Source organism: Catharus ustulatus, chromosome 3 (assembly GCF_009819885.2).
Source record: "Catharus ustulatus isolate bCatUst1 chromosome 3, bCatUst1.pri.v2, whole genome shotgun sequence".
In the NCBI taxonomy this organism is placed as follows: domain Eukaryota; kingdom Metazoa; phylum Chordata; class Aves; order Passeriformes; family Turdidae; genus Catharus; species Catharus ustulatus.
Genome location: NC_046223.1, coordinates 57,446,448 through 57,474,423, shown reverse-complemented (window position 1 = coordinate 57,474,423; position 27,976 = coordinate 57,446,448). Strand labels below are relative to the sequence as shown.

The following is a 27,976-nucleotide window of genomic DNA, read 5'->3' as shown; positions in this document are numbered from 1 at the left end:
TGCATTTAAATAAAATACTTTGAATTGAAATACAAGACATATGGGTTAGAAAGATGAAGCTCTGTCAAAATATTGATGCAAAAAATATGCAAGGGGTTTTTTTTCTCTTCACAAGTACTTTTTCATAAAGTGATATTTTCTGATGAAATTAATGTTTTCTCCTGAAAAGAGGATCCTGCTAGGTCTAATTTCTTCTGAAATTACTTCTGCTGTATAAATCTGTGGTCCAACTTCAATTAAATTATCTTTTTATTATCTCTCAAAAACCAGAGGACAGATGGTATTATTATCATTCCTGTAGAGACAAGTTTCAAACATTGCAACATTTTTATTAAAACAGTAACTAATTTCTCTATAAAATTTTCCAAGATGCAATTAAAGAACTATTACTGAACTATAAAATAAAAAAAATACATGCAGAATATGATTATAATATAAAAAATATTTACTTTTGTAAGTTTCCTAATAAGTTTGTAGAGAAAGTTGATATAATGCTATTCTGTAAGATAGAATCAAGTACCATAAAAATGATAAAATATCAGTGACCAAGCACAGGAGTCATTCATGGGATATAACACTAGGAAAATGAAAGGTCTGAAATGTTCAAATTGACATCTTATATTTATGTCAAGCAACAAAAGCTTGTAAACACAGGTTAATAAAAACTTTAAAGTCATCTTTTTGCAATTACCAAACAATCAGAGCATGTTTAAAATGTCGTAAACTTGACTGGATGTTAGAAACTTTTGTCATATGTACTCTCTTCCTGGGTGAATGCACTTTTGGATTTGGACTTGCCTATTGGCATCCTAAGTCTTGGGAAGAATTTGTTACCAATAGGAAAGCAGCAGTTTCTCTCTGTGCTTTGCTGCAGAGCAGCTACCACAAGAGAGACCCTTGCATTTCTGAAGAGCAATCATCTCTCCTTCTTATGCCCAATGTCGGCCAGGCTGGCTGATGGGTTTAATGTGGGCTATTATGACTGCCATGTGTATGTTTCCTGCTAAATATTGACTCCAGATGTGCTTAAAAAGCAGCTACAAGCAGTCTTTAGCTGTTCACAAACTCCCCAGGTCTTTTATCAGCAGGTATTACTCTTATGCAGCAGTCGTCTATTCCCTATCAAAACTTCATCTGAAGATTGATGTTGCTCTCTGGTCCTAGTTTAATAACTGTGTTGGAGCCATATAATCCCCACTTTCATTTCAGATTTAACAGAACGGGAAAAAATTCTGTTAAGAGCAGGTTTACACTATTATCATGTTGATGACAAAGGCTGCAAGAAGAAAACGCAGAAGGCATAAAAGTAGAAACATGTCTGACAGCTAAATTCAGGCAAGCTGCCGTGTTCAGTGTGCTCACTGTCACACAGAGGTTCTGGGAGGGTTTAGCAAGTGTGTGTGTTAGGAGAAATTTGGGGCTTAATGAAGAAAAATCTCTGGTTTTCCTTGTTGTAGCAAAATGCCTTTTTCTTTTCCTCAAGCAACCGGCCATGGGAGACATGACACACATTCACATCAGAGTCTGATCCTTTTCCCCAGTGCACTCACAGTTTTCCCAGTTTCATGAGAGATCCACACTACTTTGGGGACTGCATGCCCCAGGAGTCATATGACAATAATAGAACATTAATTTTAATTCTCTAATAAACTTATCAAAGTGGGGAGTAACAGGACACATTCTTTACATCTTTGGGACTGCTACAATTTAGGGCATGTTTGATTAATGCATAGCAACAGCATGATAGTCAGTTCAGCTTTTCTTTGGCTTTTTCATATCACAGCTGGGGCTCTGTGTCTTTGTTGAGCATAACACTAAGGAAATTTATTCTTTCAGGCCTTCTCCAGTGTATTCTAGCTTTCTCTTCTACTTAAGACATATTGTCTTATTTCAAACTGAGCTGTATGCTGCTCCAAACACAGAGGTGCTGCACTGCAAGGACTTCCTTCTACTAAAATTTGATCATAAATATTGTCTTCGTGGCATTTAAATATAAAAGAACATGTAATCTGATAAACCAGCTCACATGATGTGAATGGAGATACAAATTTGACTGTCTGTGCCGACTCTCTGGAGAGAGGTAGATTAAGACCATAAACTAATTAATTTTGCTCTCTGCATACTCCTTCCTTTAGCTATAGATAAAACAGGTGGTTTGAAAATGATATATGAAATGCTGCAGAAGCTATGTTCTCAAGAGGCAGCTGACAATGTGGGCAAGGAGACAGCAGAGGTTAATGCACAGATATGGGGGAGTGGACACAAGCAGTGACAGCATGTCAGTCACCAACGGGCTCCTTGTCATGGGGCTATTCCACTACACTAATGCGAGGTGGCTGTCAGTAGCTTCAGAAAACCAAGGGTCTTGCTCTGCATTCAGATGCTGAAGGTCTTGCTTATCTAGACCCAAGTTATTATTACACTCTGAAAGACACCCTCATATCTTACTAGTGCCCTGGGAATGAATGGTGGAAAACCAGCTGCTGGTGTGGGATATAACAATTTCTTATGGAGCTACAATCTGGCCAGAAATATAGCTCAGTATGAATGAATGAGCCTCCAGGAACCCCGCAGCCTAATTCCTGATATAAACCTATCCTCTTTCAGTTTAAAACCATCTATCCTAGTCCTGTCACTACATGCTTTGCGAAAAGGACCTCTCTGGGTTTTTTGTACCCTTTAGATACTGGAAGGTGAATGTCAACTGCACAACACAGCTTGGTGTTGTCAGCAAACTTGCTGAGGGAGCACTGCCCATGCCACCAAAGATGTTGAAAAGTGGCAGCCCAAGGAACACCACTCCTCACGGGCCTTCACTTGGACATCAAGCCATTGACTGTGGCCACCCAGTCAGTTCCTTATACACTAAGAGGTCCATTCTTCAAATCCATGTCTCTCTACAGAGAAGGATGCAGGACAGTGCCACTGTAAGTGGCCTTTTTACTGAGCGGAGTCCAGTGGAGTCAAATAAGCAGTGATTTAGGGAAATTTTGAATTTGATGATGAAATATAAATAAGTCAAAAAGCTAAATTTTCATTTGGTATATAGTCACAGTATGTTTTACAAACGCATTTCCAGCTGAAGGTTCAGCCAATTAACATTGCAGTTCATTAAAAAGATTGATTATTATTGGAGTGGGAGAAGACTGCTAAGTACTAGTTTCAAGCTACCTTTAATAGCCTCATATCTGTACCAGATGCTGGTTGTCAATTCTCCTGGGAAATGCACAAAAAATATTCAACACAACAAATGGCCCTTTACAAAGTGTACTCTCCTGCTTCGGGAAATCAATACTGTGAAAAGTTTTTAATTGAGAATTTTCATTTTTGTTGTCAATTAGAGCTGATGCTTAGGCCTCACTTTAAAAAAATGGTGCTTGCATGTAAGATTACGATACGGCAAAAAAAAAATTCTTTTTTCTGGTTGATATAACATTGGAAAATACAGAGAACAGCTCAGAGAAGAGATTATTTAGAAAAAGCACATTACAGTGGAAGACTATAATTTATGTTATTATTCTACAATGTATCCCAGAAGACTCAATTGTGAACCAATGGGTGTGGAATGATACAAGGCATTCACAACTTTTTCTTCTCATGATGTGGGATTTATAAAACATACTAGCAGTCATAGAAATCAAATAGATGATCAGATGTTCTGCTCAAGTTGCCTAGGAAGAACAAATGAAGGAATAAAAGAAAAGCATCAATTTGGAGATCTATGAAGGACACATTTTGCTCATTATTATGAGTACAGTTATTATTATTTCTTGTTATTTTCCCAGACGACCAAATGCATGAAAGGGAGGAGGTTAATAACAGAGTCCTCAAACACTAGCTATTAGTCAAAACATCCTGAATAAATGAAAGCAGTGGGATGTGGGGATGACTGACAAAACAGCAAGGTGCAGCACTAAAGAGGAAGAAGGAAAAAAACAACAATGGAAGGATGAGGCTTGAAAGCATCAGCAGCAGTGAGAGAGCCCAGTGTGCAAGAGCAGCAGCTCTCCAGGCTGGTCATGCAGCTCCAGGTGGGAACTGCAGTGCTGCTGAACAACTCCTGCCAATGTAGTGATACACAGACCTAACGGAGAGCCTGAAAAAGACAATAATTTCAGCCCACATCATCTGTCTGATTTAAAAGTATTAATTTTGAGATGCGGTTTTCACTTCTGAGGTTAAATGATTGTCCCCTGCATTATCAAGTCCCTGGATTTCCAGGCTCTCTGGTGCTTTTATTACTTGGATTAAAGCATATCCATGAAGCCCCTGGCTTGCAGCTGCTGCAGTGGTCCCTGCAAGGCTCTCCTGGGAACCTGGAGCTAATGTTACCCTTACTAAGCTGTCTGAGGGCAGACAGGCTGCATGCGCTGGCAAAGATTAGGTAGCCTTCAGCACTCACTGCCCTTGCTGGCTCTGTGAATGACTCCTTCAGTGTTACCCATCAAATCAATTAAAATACAAATGCAAATGAGAACTTAAGCTTTTCCACTTTTACTTCTTTTTAGTTTTATTTGACTGAAACTAATTACTAAATTTTCCTGAAGTATGGAAATATTTACACCTCTAGAAGTGTTTAATGTCCAAGACTTTCTTTTCTTTCTCCAATTCTACCACAATTTCCTTGCAGATGTGAACCCCCAAAATATTGCCTCATCATATTCAGAATTATTTTTAGGTCTCTAAAAGCCACTGAAGCATAAAACCCATGGCACAGCATTCTTAATTGTTACACTTTGACATTTTAAAATATTTTATTTGCAATATTATTTACAAATGGTTTTATTTATAATATTTCCAAAGTTATTTTCCTTACATTGGATCATGAATTGCAACTTATTTCCTTCAGTCTTTTACTTAATATTCAGTTTATTGTTTGAGAGAGAAAAGATATTTTTACATTTATTATTATAGAAAATAACTTACACATTAATGAAAATGTATTTTTGGTATTATTTCATTATATTACTTGTCTCTTTTTCCTTGCTTTCTATTATTCTCCTTCTTGTCTCTTTGTACTGTGATTTCTTACCTCTGTTTCACTTCCAGTACTCCTTTCTTCTTCCTTTCCTTATTTATTTCCAGTCCTTCATGTTTTTTTCTGCTTAACAGCACAAAACTCAAACTATTTCAATAATGAAGAAAATGGTTGGACTGTTTTGAAGTTCATTATGGACAAGTAGATTTGAAAATAATCAAATAATCATACTCTGCTTTTATGAATTTATGAAGTTTAGATTTAATAAAGTTAAAGATCAGATATCTGCTCCAACATTTCTGGAGACACAGACTGGGAGATATCCTGTTCTCTGAACAAGATTGTGTCATTTTCCAGAACATGTTCACATATAAACAATGGGCTGCTTGCATAGCAAGGTAAATGATGTTTCTGCACACCAGAGCCATAAGCTCTCACTCCTGAAGCCGAAACATAGTGAAATCATCCACTCAGCCACAGCCTTTGCTGGGACACAGGGAATCTTCATCCAGATTCTATACTTTTACATTTGTCTGCTTACCTTCCAGTATGTTCCTGCTCAAAAAGAGATTATGATGAGATCAGGGCGAACTGTAGTGCACACAGCAGAAGCTAAGACCAGTTGACCACAAGAAGTCATTTCATCAGGCTGTATATCATTTGTGAAATGCATTAGTGTTGATCACCACACTTCATCATTTCTTCAGTTCTGTATCTGGAAAGAGAATGCTGAAGTGACTCATTTTTAAAACAATTAGCTGATAAGTGTTTTGTGTTGATTAATCATGAAAAATAGTCCTAACAAATACAAACAAAGATAATGATTTGTTACAGTAATTTTGCTATTTCAGTCTGGTATTTTTTGAGCAACCAATACAGTTGGATAAGAGGCAAACCTTGGAGTCCTGCTTACAGTTATGGCTATTATAGCCCCTTTTTGGCCTTTTGCCATTCTTGCCTAAAAAGTTAAATGAAAAAACAGCCAAATTATAAATATTTGAGTGTAAAAGTCCTTTTAATAGTGTGAGTCAGTGGAGGGACAGCAAGCTTGAACAAAGAATTTGTATTAAGAAGGATTTCCTTCCAGCCTCGAGCTCTCCATCATTCTACCCAAGGTTGTGAAATGTGAACACACATATGTAAGGGGGCATACAATAATGATTGGCTTGACTATATTCTATACCTTTCAGTGAACAAGGGGTATCAGATGAAACTTTATTCAGGTTCAAAATAAACAACAGTAAAACACCGTATTCTCAAATTCTATCTATGGATAGAAAAGTACAAAAGGCAACATAATTTTTCTTTTTTTTCCTTTGCTTTGTTTCGTAGATGAGTGAGAAATAAAGAATTAAAGACTCTTTTATAGGGTGGTGACTACTTCAGAAGGTCTGAAGAAAATTCCTTTTTCAGCCCTTTACAAACCATTTTTTTGCACCTGACATCTCAAAATTATTTGTTCAATAAAACCCCAAACAGATGCTCATAGGAGACTTCCAGAGACTCAATTTTCTAGATGACAAATAAGACCAACTTCTAAGATTTCCTGCAGAAACTATATAGTTATAAACCCCATGAAAACACAATATGTACCTCACTCTTCTTTACTTCTGCAAAATAGAGACACAACTCCAAACAAATTATTTTTATTACTAAACAGGATATTTATGAAAATCTCTGTACTGCAATTAACCAGACATTATTTCTTAAATTCAACTTCATTCTTAAAAGAACTAATTTATGCTTCAGTTGTACAAAAAAAAAAAATAAAGTGTCTGCATTTCATTCTGATAAACTTACATGTACAGAGAACTTAAAAGTTTGGAGTTACACAGAAATTTAAATTTAAAAGGTAACTAGAATGTTGACCAAATATTTTAATGAAGGATTTAAACAAAACCCAGTCACTCAATATTGCATCTGTGAAGTTTAGAAAATTTGGAATTTGGGGAATCAATATTGATTCATTTGAACATTTTAAACCATGAGAATCTGTTTGAAGATGAAAATGATGACTGGAGTTTCTAATAAAGCATGGAATTGCCTCATCTATGAAAGGATGGGTTTTGCCCTTTGGACCTTAAAAGACAATCACTGCAAGGCTGTTGATTTTATAATTCCAGGGAAGATAGGCAAACACTCATAAAATGATATAAAATACTATAAATTATATGGATTATTACATTTCCTATCAGTTCAACCACAGCAGCACTGATTTAAGAATGCCAGTTATTTACTCTAAGTTATAAAAATAAGTCAATTACATGAGCAGCCTTGGCTTGAAAAATAAGATAAGGAGGCAACTGCCTAAGGCAGTAGGCTGAGTAAAATGATCTACACACCTGCCTTAAAGAGAGGATACTGGCTCTTCCAGTCTGAACTATCACACTCAGTTTCTGCACCATTTGTAGAAATTGCTCATTACTGTGGTTGCAGTTGTGGGAAGGATTGATCTGTGCAGGACCTAGTCTGTGGAGGAGAAAGAAGTGACTCCTCTCTGCAGAAGTCAATGGGTCCTCTTGCATTACCATTTTTTGGTAAACGACTTCATGAAGGGAGTCACAGAGTGCATGAACTGCATTTCTTCTGGGTAAGACTAAATTGTAAGCTTTGTTCCAAGAGCACAACTAATGCTCTCCAACTGCTAATGCACAGTTAGTCCATAATATATAAATAGAATCAAAATAGGTAATGGAAGCCCAAATATAGAAGAAAAAAAAGAATTCAACATAAAATCAGAGCTCTGACTCAGTCCTCACCACTGTTTGCTCTACACTCTCCCTTACACTTGAGAATGCAGACATAGCCATAGATCAAAAAATGTTGAAGTTGACTCAGATCTCTGAAGTTACTCTTTGGTTTTTCCATTCAGAAAGCCATTCTTTTAGGTAATTAATAATGAGCTTTCTTCTCACAGTCATTACTTTCTGCTAGGAGAAATAGTGGTGCCTTTGGTTGTTTGATTCATATACCAGAGATGTCTATTTTATAAGCTGAAAGAAACAGATTTCTGCACATTATACTGAAAACAGAATGTTCTAGCTTGGGAGAAAGACAGAAGGAACAGTAACTTGCTTTTGATCCTTCCCTGGATATGACAAAGGTGTAATCTCTTAACCATGGCACTTCCTCTTGTTGTGATATGTCAATGAAAAAATATGCTTCAGATGATGAAAGGATTGGTTTCAAGGGTTTTTTTTTGTTGTCCATGAAGCACATATTTAAAAGCAAAGAATAGATGATTCATCTTACTGGGGATACTGTAACTCTAGTATTTTATTTTACCTCCACAAGCAGTCAGTTTTGTTGGCTCTTTGTAATGTTGATGTGCTGCACATCTCCAGCCTTCCTGTACATATGAGATAGTGCTTGTTTAAAGCATGAAAACAGGAGAACCCTGAAAAATCAATGCTGTGATTGTCTCTTCTTTGAGGCACCTTCTTGTGGAAGTTTTGATTCAATTGAACAACGCTGTAAACCATCATCTTTAACTATGGCTTTATAAATTAAACTCTTTCATGATCTTCAGGTTTGTGAAGGAGATCTGGTCCCTGGACTAAAAACACATGGCAAATAATCAATCCCACTGAGAGCAGACGCTGAGTTTTCTTAACTGAAGTCCAATGAATACCTCTCGCAACACTCCTTGATGGTCTTTCCTTTGCTGTCTTAAGACCCAACGATACAGAACATCCACCTGTCAGCAAAGACACTGTCAAAAGATGGGCAGGGCCATTCACTCCAGGAGTCTGTTTATGTACATAATGAAGCAAAATGGTACCTCTGCTGAAGCTCTCAGAACTAAGGCACCCACCGTGAGATGCTTGATTGAACTTAGGCACCAGCATCATCTCATACATTTCCTACTTGGGGCTAGCAGTCTGGTTGCTACAAAACAGATTAATTACGGCAGTCAAGACAACATCTTGACAGTCAAGCACCTTTCAGGCCTTAAAAATCAGGACAGGAGAGGAAGTAAAATAATACCAAATCAAAATAGTGTAATCAAGGCCTTTGATATCTCACCAACCACTTGTTTTGCTGAGTCTCAGGCAACATGAAAAACCAAATACTAAGCCAAACACACATTTCCACCACTACTTTCTGCACAAAATAATAGTTTTTTTGAAGAAAGTTGCAGTCTCAAAACTGCAAATCTTCAAGTTGATGTGAAGTAAACAACTCTTCATAGTGACTTTTCTTTATAAATCACCAGTACACCTTCCTGTTCAATACACACCAACAGCTCTACCACTTAGAGTTTTTACTTTTTATCTGTTTTCACCACTTCTGCAATCACCTTAATAGCAAATAAAATCTTGTGCTTTCACCCTTTTTAACACAGCTTGAACCCTTCCATTACTGTAGCAAGTCTGAAAGGTCTCTATTTTAAACCAACATTATACACAGTTCAGGTTTCACAGTCTCACGGTGGCAAAGAAGTCCAACTGTGTCAATTGAAATTCTCCTTTGCCTCACTTTTGGCGTCTCTAGCTTGGCCTTGCACAAGCTTTCCTTACGTTGTCCACTGTTCAAAATAGAGATGTTTTTAAAAAGTTATCTTCACTGATTGCCCAGGGTTCTTTCCATTGCCCGCTTAGATATCTTAGTTTGTTACTCTTTCCAGCTTTTAAGAAAAATCTTCAAAAAAAGCTAAAAATGAAGTTACGTGAACTGATTTCCATTAGAAGCCTCTGAGTTTATGCTGGAGTGATTTTCTCAGTGTAACAAAGAACTAACATGTCTACTGCAATTAGTAGTGACAACCATAATACATCTTGGCTGAGGGTGCTTTTTCATTCTTTCATGCATATTTCATATGGGAAGTACAAAACACCTGGGAAAGTTTACCTCAAAAGTACTGCATTGCCAGATTTCAAAATGACTGAGAATCTCTAATGTTTCACAGAAACCATGGGGTTTTTTTCCTCTTGGTAATTTTTGTTTCTTTATTTTTTTACAATTGCCTAATAGCAGGATAAGACTTCACATATTTCGAATAACAAAACAACATCTTACTTTAGAACAGCTAAAACTAATTGAATGTCACAACTTGAAAAATAAAAGTGTTTCAGATAGCCTGCAATTAGTGCAACTTTCCATGTTATGTCAGCCTAACACTGAAATCAAGTATATTTGGATCATTTGATATTTTATTTTCCTATCTATTTCTTTTGAAAGTTAAATATTTTTAAAATTCAATTAAAAATATTGAATGTAAATCCATGTTCATAAACATGTTTTATTAGAAAAGAATAGCTAATCTTTTTTAAGGAAGAAGGAGTAACTGGGGAAAATTATATACCATACAGCACAACATAGTAAAGCTGCTTCAACAAAATAAAACAGACATTGCTGGAGTAAAATAAATATAATAAGTGTCCTAAATGATTTTTGTGTAAATTGTGATGAATGTTTAAAAGCTAGTACTGTGATGATCCCAACTGGGACACTATCGTACATGGAAGAGTTAGTGATCAGAAGAAAGTTTATCTGAGTACACCCAGTCCTGCACCTTGCTGTGCTGAAGCATTCCTTCAAACCTGTGTTGGGCTGCACAAAACCCTTGGCTGAAGGATCACACCAGCTGGCTTATTGCCACAGGCTGCTCCTGCTGGGTACCTGCAATTGCAACACCTTCCTGTTCCTGACTTTATCCAGATATGCAGCAAAACGTTACACGAGCATCCTTTCTGCTTGACGGCAGAAATCAGGAACACAATTTTTCTAACTCGAGACATTCCTATAGTAAATGGAGTCACTCTTCCCCTGAGGAGGGTCTGCACAGTGTGTACACAGCATGAATCAGAGGTCTATTGAAAGCTGCACAACTACGGAATTTTAGCATTTAAAAGGATGTAAGACCACCTGTATTCTTCTTCTTTCTTTATGGAGTTGCCTCTAATCCATAGTATTTTAAATGATTCTTTATAAAGCTTAAGTGACTTTTATACTAGGATCATAAGACCTGTATGTCCTTGTGCAAAGCACTACTTAGAATTAGAATTTGAAAACAGCAGGACTATGTAAACTGCAAATGGAAATCTGAGTTTCTCCTAACAGCCTTATATCTATTTTTCTGTTCTGTATTTATTGAAAGTACAAGTGCAACTATTTGAGTAAAGGGTTGCTGCCCAGCATGTGTACAGCTACTGTTGAGCACTTTCAAGAGGTATTGAAAAAATTGTCTTAGACAATCTGCTCATTCCTGTTCTAAGAACCATTTTTGATGCAGTCAAATACATGCATATGACATACAAAAATACCCTTTGTGAATCTTAAACATTCCAGACATTTAGTCCAAAATGCCTCTGTAGCAATTACATAGAGCCATTATAGGACGTAATACTGTCCTTAGGGCCGCTCAGTGCTAGCCCCAAAGCTCATATTGACAATACCAATTGCAAAATTCTTCAAGTACTTGATTAAGTGACCGTAAGACAGGAGTTAGAACTTGTATGGATTTTTTTCTTCCTGTTGCCTATTTGCATACCCATTATAAGAACTCTTCTAATAATCATGTTCACTACAGAGAAAATATATCCTGCCTGTTACTGCATCTGCAATATGCTCCAAATTAATACACCAATTTATTTATTTTACACCAGTCTTCCAATTTTGTATCACTTGCAAGTTTGCTGTGAATACTCTCTGTCCCCTGACCAGGACATTAACAAAGATGCTATCCAGAGTCAAGCCTTGTGCTGCACTTTTAGTCCACCTTATTCTCCGCTTAGTCAATGCTTTGTTGGTTTGTCTATGAGGATGTTATGGGAGACAAAACGCCTTGCTAACGTCAATAAAAGCAGTACCCCCTGTTCTCCTCACATCCACCAAGATACTCATCGTATTATAAAAGGTTTTCATGTTGGTTACGTTGCTTTCCTCTTCATCAGTCTATGCTGACTATGCCCATTTACTTTCCCTATTTTCAATGTATTTGCACATGTTTTCCAGGCTTATTTGCTTCATAACTTTCCTGACTGTCCTGAAACTGACTGCCTTATAACTTCCCAGATCCTCTGTGTCCTTTGTGAAGACAAAAGCAATATTTGCTTTTTTCCAGTCCTCAGGTATCTCCCCTGGTCACCATGATCTTTCAAACATAAGAACAGATAAACAAAGACTGAAGAACTTTCCTCCTCTTCTTACAATACAGCCTTGGAAGTCCCATTGGTTGAGAGTGCACGTCTTGAGCAGCTGAAATTCTTTAAGCATCAGTAAAGAATAATGATGTAATAAGGTCATATATCAGCAGAACAGATTTTACCAGCAAACCTGAAAAACTGAATGAAAGGAACTGAATGTGGGAAAATGGTTGTGAGGATTATAGCTTTCAAGTATGTACAGTAATTTCACGATTACGAACCGCACTGACTATAAGCCGCATCTCCAGGTGTCGGCAACATTTTGTTCTTTGTCCATAAATAAGCCACACCTGATTACAAGCCTCTCTGTCGTTCGCAACGAGGACCCGCGTGCAACAAAGTTGCCAAATAGTAACGGAATCGTGGCATGGCGGGGTTTACTGGCTCGGCTCGGGCTGTGCAGGCTCGGCCCGCTCGGGGTTGCCGACAGGGCCAGGTGGCCCAGCTTGGCGGGGCCACTCAGTGGGGCAGCTCAGGGCCGGCCGCCACTGCCGCTGGGCTCGCTCGCCCCGGGCCAGCACTGCCCTGCAGTGGTAGGCAGGGACAGAGCCCGCCGGCACCCGCGGTGGCAGCAGCAGGAGAGGAAGGAGGCCCCCCGCTCCCGCGGCGGCAGGTGGGGGCAGAGCCTGCCTGCTCCTGCGGCAGCAGGCGGGGGCGGGAGCCCCCCGCTTCCCCCCCGGGCCACGGGGATGGCAGCATGGAGCCCCCGCCTCCCTCCTCGCCCCGCGCTGCCAGCATGGAGCTGGCCCCACCTGCTGTGCAACAGAGTACAGTAATTTCACGAATACAAGCCGCACCAATTTGACCAAAATTTTGGTGGAAACCCGGAAGTGCGGCCAATATTCCGGGGCGGCTAATACATGAACAAAATTCTAAAATCTGCCAACACGGAAGTGAGAGCCCGCGGTAGCCCCAAGCCAAGCTGGAGCCCGGCCGGCCCCGGCTGAGGTGGGAAAGCCTGGCAGAGGCGGGGCCAGCAGTGTGGGGGGCGGGCGGCAGAGCCTGAGCCAGCAGGGCGGGGCAGGGGGGGCGGCAGAGCCTGAGCCAGCAGGGCGGGGGAGCCCGGGAGAACTGGGGCTAGCAGTGCAGGGGAGCATGGCAGAAGCAGGAAGGCCGGCGGGTGGGGCTGCCTGGCAGCGGGGGAAGCCCAGCAGAATCGGGGCCAGCAGCGTGGGGGAGCCCGGCGGTGCGGGGGCCTGCAGTGCCGGTCAGGGCGAGGAAACGCGGCGGCGGTGCAGATGGGAGGGGGCGGCCGGCGAACCTGGCGGCGGCGGCGGCGGCGGCGGCGGCGGCAGCGGCTGGCCCGCCGGCAGGGCGACTACGTGAACGCAGCGGCGACGCGGCCGGCATGCCTGCCAGCGGCGGCAGTGCCTGGCCCGCCGGCAGGGCGACTACGTGAACGCAGCGGCGACGCGGCCGGCATGCCTGCCAGCGGCGGCAGTGCCTGGCCCGCCGGCAGGGCGACTACGTTAACGCAGCGGCGGGGCGGTGCTGACGGGAGAGGGGGGCCAGTGAGCCCGGCGGCGGCTGCAGCACCACCCGGCCGGCCCCGTCAGCAACCATGAGCGGGCCGAGCCTGCCTGGCCCCGCCCCGAGCCAGTAAAGCCCGCTATGCCGCGATCCTGTTACTAATTGGCCAATTTGTGAAAGCTGCGCACGGATTCTCGCGATGAACGAAAGTGCGGCTAATATTCCGGGTGCGGCTTATCTATTGACAAAGACAGCAACATTGTCGAGGCACCGGGGGTGCGGCTTATAATCCGTGCGGCTTGTATTCGTGAAACTACTGTAACCAATTTGTAACAATCGCGCAATCCTGGCAGGTGCTCAGCTCGGCACCTCGGTTGGCACTTCTGGGGTTGGAAATTTCAGAAAATTTTTCACATATTAGCCGCTCCTGAGTGTAAGCTGCATTTTCGGGGTGGGAGCAAAATTTTATTCAAAATGGTGTGGCTTATAATCGTGAAATTACTGTAATTACAGTGGTTTTGATGAAGAAAAAAACTCTGCAATGATAGGCAAATATAAATGGAGCACCGAAGAGCATCACTGGGTATCACTGATGCAACAAGGCCAAAAACAGTTATGAGTCAAGTCTGAATTTGCTTCAGAAGAATTTTTACAATAATTGCCTCTTAAATGAAGCCCTCAAGGCAGGCCTGTGTCCCTCCACAGTTGTATTTGGTTTACTTGGTAAGGTTTTTGTACCGGCCGTAAAGAGATAGCTTCTCCGAGAAGCTGCTAGAAGCTTCCCCTATGTCCAATGGAGCCAATGTCAGCTGGCTCCAGCAAGACACCCATCAAGAACTGAGTGTAGCAAACTAAAGCACTTAGCTGAGAGAGCAAGTAGAAGTGCTGGGTTCCACATAAATTCCATAATTTTATGGATTATAAATTTTACCCAAAGCATATCTATGGCAACTAGCATAGAGATGACCTTCTTAACCTGGAAAGTCACACTCATTTTTTTATTGTTCCTTTCTCTTACTCAGTGATCATCAGAAATCTTCCCCACATGAGAACCATTTCAACAGGAAGGACAGTTTGGTTTATTGCTTTTTTTTGTTTGAGCTTCTTTTGCTTCTGAAAAAGATGCCTCCATTTTCATCTGAATGCCCAGAATTTTAATTTTTTTTTTTTAATTTCTTTTAGGAGAAATTTAAATAGAGAGAGTTAGTTAAGAGGTTCTCCATGGAAATAGTCCTTGGAGAGCTCCTAAGAAAGTTCTTAGCCTACAAAAAGACATTCATTATGTCAATGGTGGTGTGATTTACGAACCTGAGGGAAAAGTGGAGGATGACAACTTGATTAATGTCCCTTCTCTCCAGTCATGTCACTTGAAACCTGAAGAGATAATAAATAAGGAAATATCCTATATGGATGACATTATCCACTTTCAGCCTAAGGGACAGGATTTGCAATTTTTCCTGTACTAAAGTCCTCTAAGTTTTAGAGGAAAGTCTTCATGAAAAGGGAAGAAATTAAGAACTGCACAAGGGAACAGAAAACTGCTATTAACAGAATCAGCTATTTATACTGCCTGGGTTTATAATATCGGTAAATCCTTTTTTCCAGAAGCCCCAAATGCAATGGCCCTGTTGGGATGATGTGGGATAAAGTTATTTATGTTGACTACTACAGCTGTCATTTCCATAACAGTCACAGTTAGAGAGGCATCGTTATCTCTGTGATGATATTAATTGTCTTGAAGAACCAGTATTCGAAGGGAGTGATCCAATTGCCCAAACAAAGGCATTTATTTTTATTTCAGATGACCTGGGTATCAAAAGACAGTTGTAAGGGCAATTGTAAACAGATGCTACATAAAACATTTAGGGAAAGGTTGCTGGAGGCAGGATAGGATATGCTTGAGTTTCTAAAGTAATTCTTATATTTAGGTAGATGATCAACCTATTTTTATTTTTCATCATGTTTCATTAAAGCTGATACCTCTGGAAAATGTGCTTCCTATCTTGACTTAGATTGCATTTTTTGTCCAGTTATCAAAAGTGATGAGGTTCATTAAATAGTACTTTTCATATGTTTTTATATGCAAACAAAATTCTCTGTTTATCCACATTTTCCATTTAACACCTTTAGGAAAATTCCAGCTGATTTGACAGACGAATAGTGTCTTCAAAGGCATAAACAACCTAAAAACGTCATGAAAATAGGCTGGATGAATGACCCTATTAGTGCCCTGGAAAGATAAAGAGCATGGTATGAATTTTATTATAGACATTGAAGAGTCATATAAGAGAGAGCTAGTATGAGAGCTCTAGCAGCATGAAAACTTTGTGTGGCATTAGCAGCTCCATAAACAGAAATAATTCCAGCCATAGGAAGCCAGGCTTCATCATTCCACTTCTCACAGAATAATCATACTTATTATCACAATTCCACAGCCATCTACACTAGCATGTGACACTCAAGAAGTTGAACATTGTATAAGAAGCAAGAAACACAATTTAAAACGAAGTAAGAGAGAGAGCTAACCCAAATGCAAAAACAAAGGTCTATAGGGGCAGAGAAAGATTGAAGGTTTTATTCTTAAATATTCAAGGCCTAAAACTGAAAAAACAATAATGGAAAATATTGTGAGAAATATTTAGCAACACATTTGTATCTGAAATGAAAGAAACTTTCATAAGTACTTATAAATATCTGATGAATACACTATTGAGTATGTTATAATTGTCACTTCCAAATCTTGTGGAAACAATTCTGCTATGCCTAACTGGTTGGTCCACCCTGTCTTTATGGCTATTGCAAATCTCATCACTTGGCACTCTAACTTATTTTTACAAATAAATTCCATGCAAATGCAAATTAATTGATCCTTTAGTGTTTCTGCTGGGTTTTTAGATTTTTGTTTGTTTGCTTGTGTTATGCCAAAATAAGCCATCCATGTCTTTGCATATTTTAGGAAGTACTTGCATATTGTCATTGCTCTGCACAGGAAACAGACGGTTGCTTGTAGTTCTAGGGAATAAACAGACAAATATTTATTTAGAGATTAGTTGCTAATAGCATCACAGAAGTTAGAAGATGGCAAAATTAGACTGTCTGTGAAGTTTCCTTTTTCTTTCTGTGCATTATGGTGCCATTTTTAATGGAATGCTTTAGTTTTTCATTTTATTCCAGTGGAAACCATTTTGCCCACTAACTAGCATTGTCTTTGTTTCAGATAAATCCATTAATGTAGTTTCTTTTTCATCAGCACAGGGATTTTACCACAACTAGACTGTCTGAATAACAATTTAATGGGATTTAGTTGACCCAGAATGAAAGCACAGACAGCTCTACTGCCTAGAAGGCTGTCAGATTTATGTAAGCCTTCTTACTAAATGTATTGCCTCAAGTATCACAGCAACCATCTCCTGAATTTTGAGCTAAAATGGATACAGACTTTTGCTTATGCTGGAATTGAAGAAGATGATAGACAGAAGGCTTTAATTGGATTATTCCACCAGTGTAGTGTAAAGTTTGTATAGTACTAACTTACAGTGTCCAGTAAAAATATTTCCTTCTGCTTGAAGACTTGAAACTGTCCAACATGTAAAAGTTCCACTTTAGCTGCAGTGATGTAGGATCAGGTATAATTAAGAGAACACATTGATTTAATATGGATCAAGAACTTATGTGGCAATGTACACCCTAAATGAGAACAAACTTTTGCAAAGTGCAACAATACGATGACACATAGAGGGAAAGGAATGCAGTGAGCAGAAGTAATGCTGTGATCTGAAGCACATGTAAATATTTTCATTACAAAGCACTGCTCAGATTTTTTTATCTCTGTATACTGGAGCATTATATTTGATCTTTACACCATTTTGCCACTCTATTTGAGGCATGGAGGAGAAGACATGCTGAAAAACTAATTTTTTTACTGATGTATTGTTTGATTAGTCATCCATGTACTAGTCTTCCTAGTAGAGACTTCTCAAAGTAATTCAAAAGAAATTTTGAATGGTTCAAAATCAATAGGGTACCCAAAGGTATCCTGAATGGATTTACTCATTCTTGGAATGAATGGGCCAATGGATTTAAGTCCCCAGATGCCCATAAAAATACAATTCCATTTGTATTAATTTATTATTTCAAGCTGATAGAAAATTCATCTGAATGTTTACCGATATATAAATAAATGGTCTACAGTTTAAAAAAATTACAGTAAAAATAATTTTTTAAAAGTACAGTAAAAACTACCTACATACTGTTAAATTACCTGTACATTAGAACTGAAGGACATCATTCTTCATCATCCTGCTGTTAATACAGAGCACAGTACATGTGAAAATAGACGACAAAATGCTGATATCTCGGAGAGTTCTTATCAAAGCTTTCAGACAGATGTGAATTATTTTAAAGAGTGTTAAGCAGTAAAGAATGAAGACTGATTCCTCCTAACCCTTAGCAACATGACTTAGCCCATTGAATTCTCATTAAACTGTCCAGAAGTTGAAAGTTGGACAAAAAATATCCTTGGGTGATCTGGTGAAAATGTTGGCTAAAGATTCAGAAGTAAACAGTAATGCTGAGTTTTTTTCAGGAAAGGCTAAGCCCTCCCAACATTTCATTTTCAGGTTCTTTGCATATCACTGCTGAACTGATCAGGTAGAACAAAGAAAATTTTTTCTTCAACTGAAGTATCAGGAATTATCTGAATTATCTGCTTCTGAAAGCATGATCAGAGGCTTAATTGTTCTACCTGTCATGTAAACCCTGCAGTGAGGTCTTGTAATTAGTCTGACTGACACTGTAGGCATAGCTTGCCTATTTTCTTAGTCATCTCTTGAAAAGAAATGGTTGTATCTCTTGTGGTTTCCTTGGCAATCCACAATTTAAGATATTTTTTTAATGCAAGTTTAACTCAAAGGTGCATGCTGTACATTGCAATCCAATGGTTCCCATAGTCTGGTAGCATAAATTACACTGACAGTCAGGCAGAGCAGGCAATAGATATGCAAAACACTATGGAAATGTTCTTACCATTCAGCAAAATCATATGTAGAAGTTATATGAATATGCAAGCATCTCTCTCATGGTTTTAGATTCTTGCTGTCCCTGCCTGTGTTCCCATTTGCTACAACAACCAGTCTCATCAAATCTCACGTAATTAAACGGAACAGAATGGCAAGGGTAATTGTTCATATGTTGCCCCTGTGCAATGAGTCACCATAAACTAAAGGATGTGTTAATAAGTTTGCACAGCTGGCATTTCGGGTTGGATTCTGGCTAAATAAGGACAGCTTAGAAAAACATTCCAAGTTGTATGATTTTTCAAGCCACAAAATATCCTCAATTAGGAAGGAGATTTTTTCCACTGCAAAGTTTATCTTTCCTTGAATTTTCAGCATCAGCAGCTGAGAATTTAAACACTAACAAGTCTGCACTACTGCTGGAACGTGAAACAGGCTCTTCTTCACAAACTTTTAATAAAAACACATCTTTGCCTAGTATTTCTCCTGAGGAAACTGAATATTCACCCAGTACTGGCTGGGTTCTTCTGAAACCTAATACACTTCATGCACAATACTATTGGTAGGTGGATTTGGTCAGATTTATTGACCTAAGAGAAAACTTAATCACTGCTTTGCTGCAGCTGCTGCAGTTACTTAAACAATATTTTAAATTTTATATAGTAAGTTAAAAAAAATGTAGCTGGAATAATAAAAAATAAAGCATTTTGTAGTATTGAGATCTTAAATTGAATGTGAAAATCAGGGTTGCAAACATCTTGTGTATTGAAAAGAATGTTGTTTGGAAGAGAGAGGGTAATAAACACAGTAAAACATAGAATATTTGTGAGGCTATTTTCTGAAGTTTGGCCTAAATACACTGATTACCTTCATTTCCTACTTGAAAAAATACATCTTGAACGGTAACACGGGCATCAGAGGGCACAAAGCTACAGAGAGGGCTGAAGAAACTGTATTTTTCAGGAAGACAGATTCTCCTTATTAAGTGACATGAAGCATTTTCCCAGATAAGTGTCATGGTTGACAGAATTCAGCTGGAAGTGTACTGCTGGGATTTAATAGACAGTAATTGTTGGGAATTCAGGATATCTATTGCCTTCCAGAAAAAGCCCATCTGATTAAAGGCTACTTTGCAGAATGATTTTAGAAAATGTTTCAGTCATGACCTGTTTGACATTAATGAAATATCAGCACACATAATGTGCAGCTCAGCAACTGAAATGTCATTCAACAAAAAGCTGAGCTAGTAGCTGAGTCTGCAGTCACTAAGTTAAAATTTGTGGCAGTGTATATGAGTGCAAATGCTGTGTAAAAAATAGAAAAAGTATAACACAAGGTAAATCTTTAGCCATTAAAATGTTCAGGAGAAGAATGGGAAACGATGGATATAAAAGGCAGCTGTCTGCAGTGGCATCGCCACTCAGTTGGGAGGTTGTTACAGTAAGAGTCTTAATCCAGTAGGAAGAATGATGCTAAGCTTCCACTTAATTCAGAAAAGGAGTAGAATTAAAAAGGAAATGTAGAGTGAATTACCCAGGTTCTGAAACGGAAGACACTGCAGGTAATAAATGGCTCACATATAGCTGCTGGATGAACCAAGCATCACATAGAAGGACGACGGTAGAAAAGACTACACTGATGAGGAATGGGATGTTTCCATGTTCTGAGTGCTAGTGATCAGTCATGCTGAAGAAAAATATATCCAGACATGTAATGGTGCAAGCAAACATTTTGAAGTATTCTTGGGGAAATATTTTGGGCAGCTTAATCATATTTGTAATCAGCATCACAGGCTTCTTCCTCTAATATCTGTTGGTTTACCATGTCCTTATGAAATACCCATTTGTGCTAAGTGTTCTGTAACACTCATCTCTTGTGAGTATGAAGGCTTCATACAGTAAGAAGGTTAGTTGCCTGGGATAGTAAGCAGGAAGTTGGGATGCCTTGAAGTGGAAGCAGTATAAGGCAGCCAGCTGTCATCAGGTGTGCTGCCTATTTCTGCACTGACCATGCTCCTCTGACATTTCCCTGCCAAAAGGCATACATCATCCCAGTGGCCTCAAACCCACAGGTGACTCACATCAAGGCAAAGCTGCAAACAAAGAAGTCAGCCAAAACCAAGGCAGGAAAGATTGTGAAAACATGCTCTTCATGGGAACATTGGTGAGATGGGCTGAGACACTTAACTCACACTTTGCTTACCGTGTGCCCATAGAGCAGCTTACAAGGGACTCTGGATTTACATTAACTCTATGATTATGTGTTTTAAAAGATGAAGTCTGATATTTTTGCTCCTTTGGCCTATATTGACAGGTATTCAGTATTTTATTTTTTTATAGTGGGTATAATTTGAAGCAGGAGCATCAGGTTTTGTGGTTTTTTTTATCAACTGATCTGAGAAAGGATGTCTTAACTATCTGAAATGCACATTTTCTCCCTCCTTGTATTTCAGCAGGCGTGTTGGCCTGCCTGTTCCCCAAAAGAATTCATAGGATTGTGCTTTGAATATATTTCTCCTCCTTCCTTATGTCCTCTGCATTGAGAGCAAACTTGCTGCTGGTCTGGATCAGGTGGAAGAAGGAAGGAGGACAAAATGAAAATATCCCTCGTAGAAGAGACCAGAGACTTTTGGCACCATTTAGCAAATATTTTATGACCTGATGTTTGTGAGACACAAGCAAATAGTCTGAGGAACAGTGTGGAAATTGGATGAAAACATTTATAAAGCGTGTCATAAGAAATGTCATAAATAATTTCTTTTCAGCCCATTTCTTTCCATTTCTATCAGCTTAAATGGCTAGAGAGTAAATTTGCCTTTTCAGAATATGATTTTGAAGAAAAACCATGTAACTGGGGCACTGTGTCATCCTGTAAGAAAGGCCTTATGGATTTCCACACATTTCTGAAGCTGAGTCCCTTTCTGTTGAGTCTCTCTGTTTATAGGCTACATCGACAGTTCAATTGAAGAGGAACATATGCCATATTTTCAACATTTGATGCAAATACAAGGCACAAAGAACCAAAGGACTGGACATATTACATGTTATATTTACTATATGTGTGTGTATTTGTATCTATTCTATGTGCTTATGTAGTTATATATGCATATAGCAACATTTCTCATAATATACAGCTAAATATATGAACAAGTCTTATACTTCATAGACCTATTTTTTTATCATCATAATTTAGAGGATGTATTTTTTATCTTATGTTGTACAAGGAAGATATAAATAGACAAATATTTGTGAACAACGTCGTAGTTTTGAAGCACATTGAAGTAGATAATTCTTCTTACATCCTCCAGTCTGCACAGAATAGACAGAATAATCTCCTAACACAAATACTGAAATGTAGAGTACAGTAATTTCACGACTATAAGGCGCACCCTTTTGACTAAAATTTTCCCCCAAATCCGCAAGTGCGCCTTATAGTCCGGTGCGCCTTATCTGATGGACAAAGTTCAGAAATTTGCCTACCCAGAAGTGAGAGCTGCGAGCAGCGGGGGGAGCCAGCAGGGCCATGGCTGCCAGGTGGAAGCGGGGTGGAGCAGCGGCGGGCACCCACTAGCCCCGTGCAGGCGGGAAGGCCCCTCCACAGGCACCCCCCGGCTCCGTGGAGGGGGCACGGAGCAGGGGTGGCCATAGCCTGGTCCCGGAGAGGCGGCAAGGAGGGGCAGCGGGCATGCCCCAGCCCCAGTGAGGCAGCACAGACCAGGGGCGGGCATGGCCCGGCCCTGCTGAGTACAGGCGGGGCCTCGCCCAGAAACCGTGTAGGGGGAGCTGGGGGCGGAGACTCGCTGCAAAAAAAAGGTGTGCCTTATAGTCCAGTGCGCCTTATCTGATCTACAAAGTTGCGAATTTTGCCGACTCCCCAGGGGTGCGCCTTATAGTCCGGTGCGTCTTATGGTCATGAAATTACTGTACATGGGTTTATACAACACGCATAGAGTTGTGATGTGTAAGTGATGGAATTATATACAGGGAGATCAGCTCATTATCAAATTATTCTTCCTTTCCAGCAAGCTCATAATCTTTTCTGTCCCAGAAGTTTGAATTCTGCCTAGTTTAGCTGTGTGGTGCCTCTGGTCAAACCCTAGGAATTGCTGCATTTCACCATCAATGAACTCTTTCTCTGTCCACTTCATCATCATGAATTCTTTCTCTGTTTACTTTGTGCAGATTGTTGACTAATTCCATAGAAATGTCTGCTGGTTGTGGATTCTGGTAACAGAACTGCATACTTGCATTCATCCATCACCTTTAGGACTCTTACAATACCTGAAAATTCATCTGCATGGCCGGTCTTGTGCAATGCTCACTATGAATCTCACCAACATCCTTCATTCTTTCTCATAGATGTTATGATGAAGCTTCTAGGGCCGTAGTAATTACAGTACCCCAATAAGCAAGATAATAAACTGGTATTGTGCACTTTTTTAATGTGCTTCTTTAATTATAACATCATCTTCATTTCTTCTGGGCAGGACATCTCCTTAGAAAGGTAATTTTCTCATATGAATTCAGCAGGGACACAATGATCACTTTTTTTCTCTGCTGTTTATGGTAACCATTTTTTACTTTCTAATTTCTGCTTCTCTGCATTCTGCATTGCATGGCCCAGTTCTTTTATATGCTTCTATCCCCCTCAGATGGTTAGAATTCAGGTTTGTAAAATAGTGCACTGCAATGTCAATGAAATCAATTATCATTTTAGGCTATGTAGCTTGCGAAACATGAAATCGGGTCAAGATGATCTCTTTTTCATTAAAGACACTATGACCCATCTGAAAGAGAGGTTCCCTTTTTTCAGCTGGCTACTTTATTTAGACTCATTTCAGCACTTCTCCTGAAAGAACCAGGCACTCACTTGTGATAACTGGAAGCATTCCAGGAGAATGGAATCAATCACCATCATTTGAGCCAAAAAGGCACTAATATACTAAAATGGTTCTTATCTTTTGACATAAAATGTCACCTCTTGAGTTGTACACCAATCATTGTATTCAAGATTGTCAGAGGTATTTCTGGCCATGTTCTAACACTGATTCACCACAGAGATTTGCACTGAGATCTTTTGCTTCCCGGCACCTAATTGGTTAGAAACCATTCATTTGAAAATCTGCATCTGTGATAATCTTAAATTAAAATTCCATTCAGTCCTGTATTTGATTTTTTATAATATTAATAATTTTCTGAGTTACTTGGATAGAATAAAAATGAGCTTACAGTTTTTTTGGTCCAGGTGACAAGGCACCATAGGTACCGCAAATCTGTAGCAGTGGCACTCTGACTTACTCAGTTTATTTTCCAATGCCTATTTCCTACCTTTTAAGAGGTGCTTCATCATTAAGTATTATGGACAGACACAAGTAAAAAGTAAAGCATAGAATCAGAACAACAGATTATTTTAATTCTTGCAGACAAAATACTTCGATGAATAAACAAAATCTTTTGAAAAGCTGCTATCCACTTACCTTCTCTATAACTCTTTTACTCTTTTTATCTCTTGATTCCTCTTCGAGTGTTACTGAAATTTTAAAGGAACAACACAACACAGCACACAGTACATTTAGATTAATGAAGAAGGTTCCCCACAGAACAAAGGAAGTGCAACAGACTGAGAACAAATGGAAGACTGGGACCAAGAAATGCTAAATTTTGTTAGAATATTAGGGAAAAATGGTATTGTTGAATACAAATTATTGAAGTGACATAAATTATATTATAAAAACCTTCTTGCTTTATTAACACACAAAGTGAGAAGGTATTGTATACTGACCGACAGGAAGACTAATCAGCAAGTTGTAATTTAATGACATCTAATGGCTAATTGTCAAGTTCCAGTTTATTACACTTAGGAGACCCTGTCCTATGGGCTCTGACAGAAACAGGAGAGATTTCATCTTAAACACAAATTGCTAAAATGCATTTGCTTGTCAGCAGAGTAAACTTTATCCTGTGCTGTAAAACAAAGGCAATAAGGAACTGTCAAGGGCAGTAGGGACACATTCCACTGGGAATTATGTCAGAGCTGTGCCACCAAGTTCCTGATAGCTTTCCATCTGCTACCTCTAGACATTGTGGAGAGCAGACAGCACCTGTGTGGCTGCAACAGCTAGATCTTGTTCAGAGCAATGGGTTTAACCATTCAAACTACATTAAAAATACATTATGGCATGATGTATGTAACACAGACCTTACCTACTTTAAGGAACATGTTCACTAGTTTCCTTGAGAGAGTGTGATCCAAAGTAGAAAGAAGAGCTGTAGGCAATCAGTTGAAACTGAACTTCAGTTCTAGTTTATTCAGGTTCTGCTAAATGCAAACAAACAACTTAACTTCGGTTGTCCTGAATTGAGACAGTATCCAAACTCAGTGACTTTAGTAGCTTTGCCTTGAAGAGAATGCAGCAGAGAGGAGAAAACCACAGGATCTTTGTTGATTTTCATCAAAATAAAATATTTCCATTGGTTCAAATAGCATACAATGAGAGAAGAAATCAAGAAAAAAATTCTGTAACATTCAGAGTTCTGAAAGTTTACAGAAAGAATGAATATAAAGAGATTTATAACATTATGTCAGTACTGGTTAGCAGTAAATTAGATGGCATCAGTTTTACTCTGTCTGTAAGGCCAAGAAAAACAAAGTCTGACCTTTTTTGTCAAAATAAAAAATACTTGCCTTACCACAAAAATCAAATCAGTTTATTTTTTTAATTTTAATAATTAAAAATTATAATCAGTCTCTGAAAGAACTGGATTATTAGGTAGGCTATTACTGACTTAAAAATTGGAAACATTTGATATTTTTCCTAATAGCCACAATATTAGAACAGAATACTGAACACAAAATTTGTGAAATTGGGATTCCGTGCTTTGGATGTAATGTGTGTGTATATTCATAAACAGATAAGCTACTACAGGATGTGTTCCATCATTTCTGCATTTTTCAGCATTGCACTTCACCTGCTATTTTATCAGTGATTTAGAAACTTATGCCTCTCTTCATTATCTGCTTTAGATCTGAAAAAATGCTATATTACCTACAAATGAGGTCATGCCAGCCTTATTTTGCTTTTTAAGACAATTTTAAAATATATTTATAAATAGATTTAATATCGATTTTATGGGCTCCAGCTGGTACCCTCTTACCACTGTGAAAACTGCCTTTAATGAGAAGATATTCTGATGTTCACTTCAACTTGTGCCTTAATTCCCAGGGCTATAAAGACATTTTTGTACAATCATAAATGATCCAGGATGTGTCATGAGCATGAGCATACTCACCAAGGGGGCCCTCACTACGTGAAGGTGCCCCCTGAGGGCCCCTTTTGCCATCCTTTTGTTGGCCTAGATGCTACAAAGGATGTGCAACACAAGGACAGCAGGGTTCACTGCGATTGCAGATGCATGACCTATGAAAGTTTCCACAACTGTAATATCAAAACCTGCAAGCAAAGAGGTTACAGACAAATGTGGTAGCACCCTTCATAACTGCACTTTTAACACATTTTGAAAAGATAAGAAAAGTTATTAACAGGAGAGAGGAAAGTAAAGAGAACATTTAATAATATATGTGCAGACAGAGACTGTAAGGGAAAAGTGTTAGTGGACGAAACAGCACTGTCAAACTGATTGATGGAAAATAGATGACTTCGTAGAGCTGCTGAACTTTATCATGACACACACTCGACCCCAGAGGCATTTAGATAAAACCTCTGTTAAGCCTAGATGAGATTTTATCCTTGCAGGTAAACAAGTCAAATGTTTCAATACAGTAATAAAACAGCTAATGATGGACATTTGTGACTATTGTCACACACTTCACTGCATTTTATTGGTCTGTCCAACATAACACTTGCCTCAACTACTTAGTAATATACATGTCAGTGTGGCTAATCTGAAGAAAGGCAGGATTAGGAGACTTAAATTAATAATAAATATTTATAACATTTAACTTTATAATACTTAGCACATTGGGTGATGAAAAAACAACCATCCTTTTCTACAAAAGCAGAAAGGTTAAGCAGATGCTGCCTCTAGAACTTTCCCACACTTTTGAAAAGATAGATCTGGATGTGATTCATACCAATGCAGAAGCTTCACCTGATTTTAAAAAGTCAAATTATTTAAAAATTCAACTGAGAAATTATCAATAGCACATTTTCAAAACAAATGTAGCTAGTTCCTCTGGTAATAAACATACATGGACTCCAGAGAAACTTTCCTGTAGTAAACTTTGCTACTCTTGAATTGCTGAACACTGTTTAAGGCAGAAACTTCCCTCTGTCTTCCCCTTCTTTACTAATAGGACTGCAGAGCAGCTATTAAAAGGACACTGATTAACCCCCATGTTTGAAGAGTAAAGCAAAAGTCTAAAGTAAGGCTTTCAAAAGGAACTTTTTCTTCCATAGCTATCATTCTCCATTCCATCTTTTTGCTACCTATTCTCATGTCTGTCAAAACAGGAGACAAGTCCTGTTGTACATCTCCAAATGTCCTAAACTAAGTGACCTTTATGCAAAGGATGATCAATGTGCCTCAATGCACGCATCTTTTCTAATAAAGGCGAATGCACTGAATTAGGAAGTTTTATTAATTCTACGCAAAGATATCAAAAAAGGGATTGATAAGCTCCTATGCATGACGTTATCTTCTGCTCATGTACAGAATGCAATTCACTGCCCCCCTCCATATCTGTCCTGACTCCAAAGAATTTTTTTTAGAACGTACTCTAATCTTCTTCCTGAACCACAGCTCTTTCTGATTATGATACTCTCAAAAAAGAGCATGTAGAATCTGCAATTCCATCTCCACTTCTTTATTTGTTGCCTTTGTCTTCTTTGTAAATTATATGTATTTTCTTTCAGTCAGAAATTAGTTTCCATTACCAACTCATCTCTCATAAATAGAAAACTTGCTATATGTAGAAAAGACTTAATCACTAAAGGCCCCAACAGAGAGCTTGATATACAGAAAAATAGCATTCTTTTAGTTCCTGTCTCATTTAATTGCAAATAAAATTAGTATGCATTGCCTCTTGAAACATTTGATTTATTTGAGCATGCACAGATTCAATAACCAAAATTTAACATAATTTTTACATACTTTTTCTGTCTTTACTCATTAATTTTTGTATTACAGTTGGCACAGCTTGTCCTGAACCAACATGAGCTTTATCTGGCAGCCACTTATCAAGCACTAGCACTGTTATTACCCAGGAGGCTCTGGCACAGTAGCAGATAGAATTTGGATGATTAGTCAGTGTCGTAAAGACAAGAGTAAAATTAAGAAACAATAAGTGCAACATTAACATTGTTAGGCTTAGAGAGAAAGAAAAAAATATTACCCAAGCTCCTGGGA

At 38.8% G+C, this 27,976-nt stretch overlaps 1 long non-coding RNA gene across 3 annotated transcripts; it reads right to left on the bottom strand.

The window, feature by feature from the left end:
• Positions 1–47: 47 nt before the first annotated feature.
• LOC116994432 lies at positions 48–25,056 on the bottom strand. 3 transcript variants are annotated; one of them, XR_004417481.1, is made up of 5 exons: positions 24,815–25,056; positions 24,088–24,140; positions 14,905–14,970; positions 5,520–5,693; positions 48–295 (listed from the first exon to the last, which is right to left on the bottom strand). It is a non-coding gene; the product is annotated as an uncharacterized LOC116994432 (long non-coding RNA). The 3 variants fall into 3 exon arrangements; XR_004417480.1 differs by lacking the exons at positions 14,905–14,970; positions 24,088–24,140; positions 24,815–25,056 and adding an exon at positions 7,321–8,953; XR_004417482.1 differs by lacking the exons at positions 48–295; positions 14,905–14,970; positions 24,088–24,140; positions 24,815–25,056 and adding exons at positions 4,982–5,125; positions 7,321–8,953.
• Between the last annotated feature and the right edge of the window lie 2,920 nt (positions 25,057–27,976).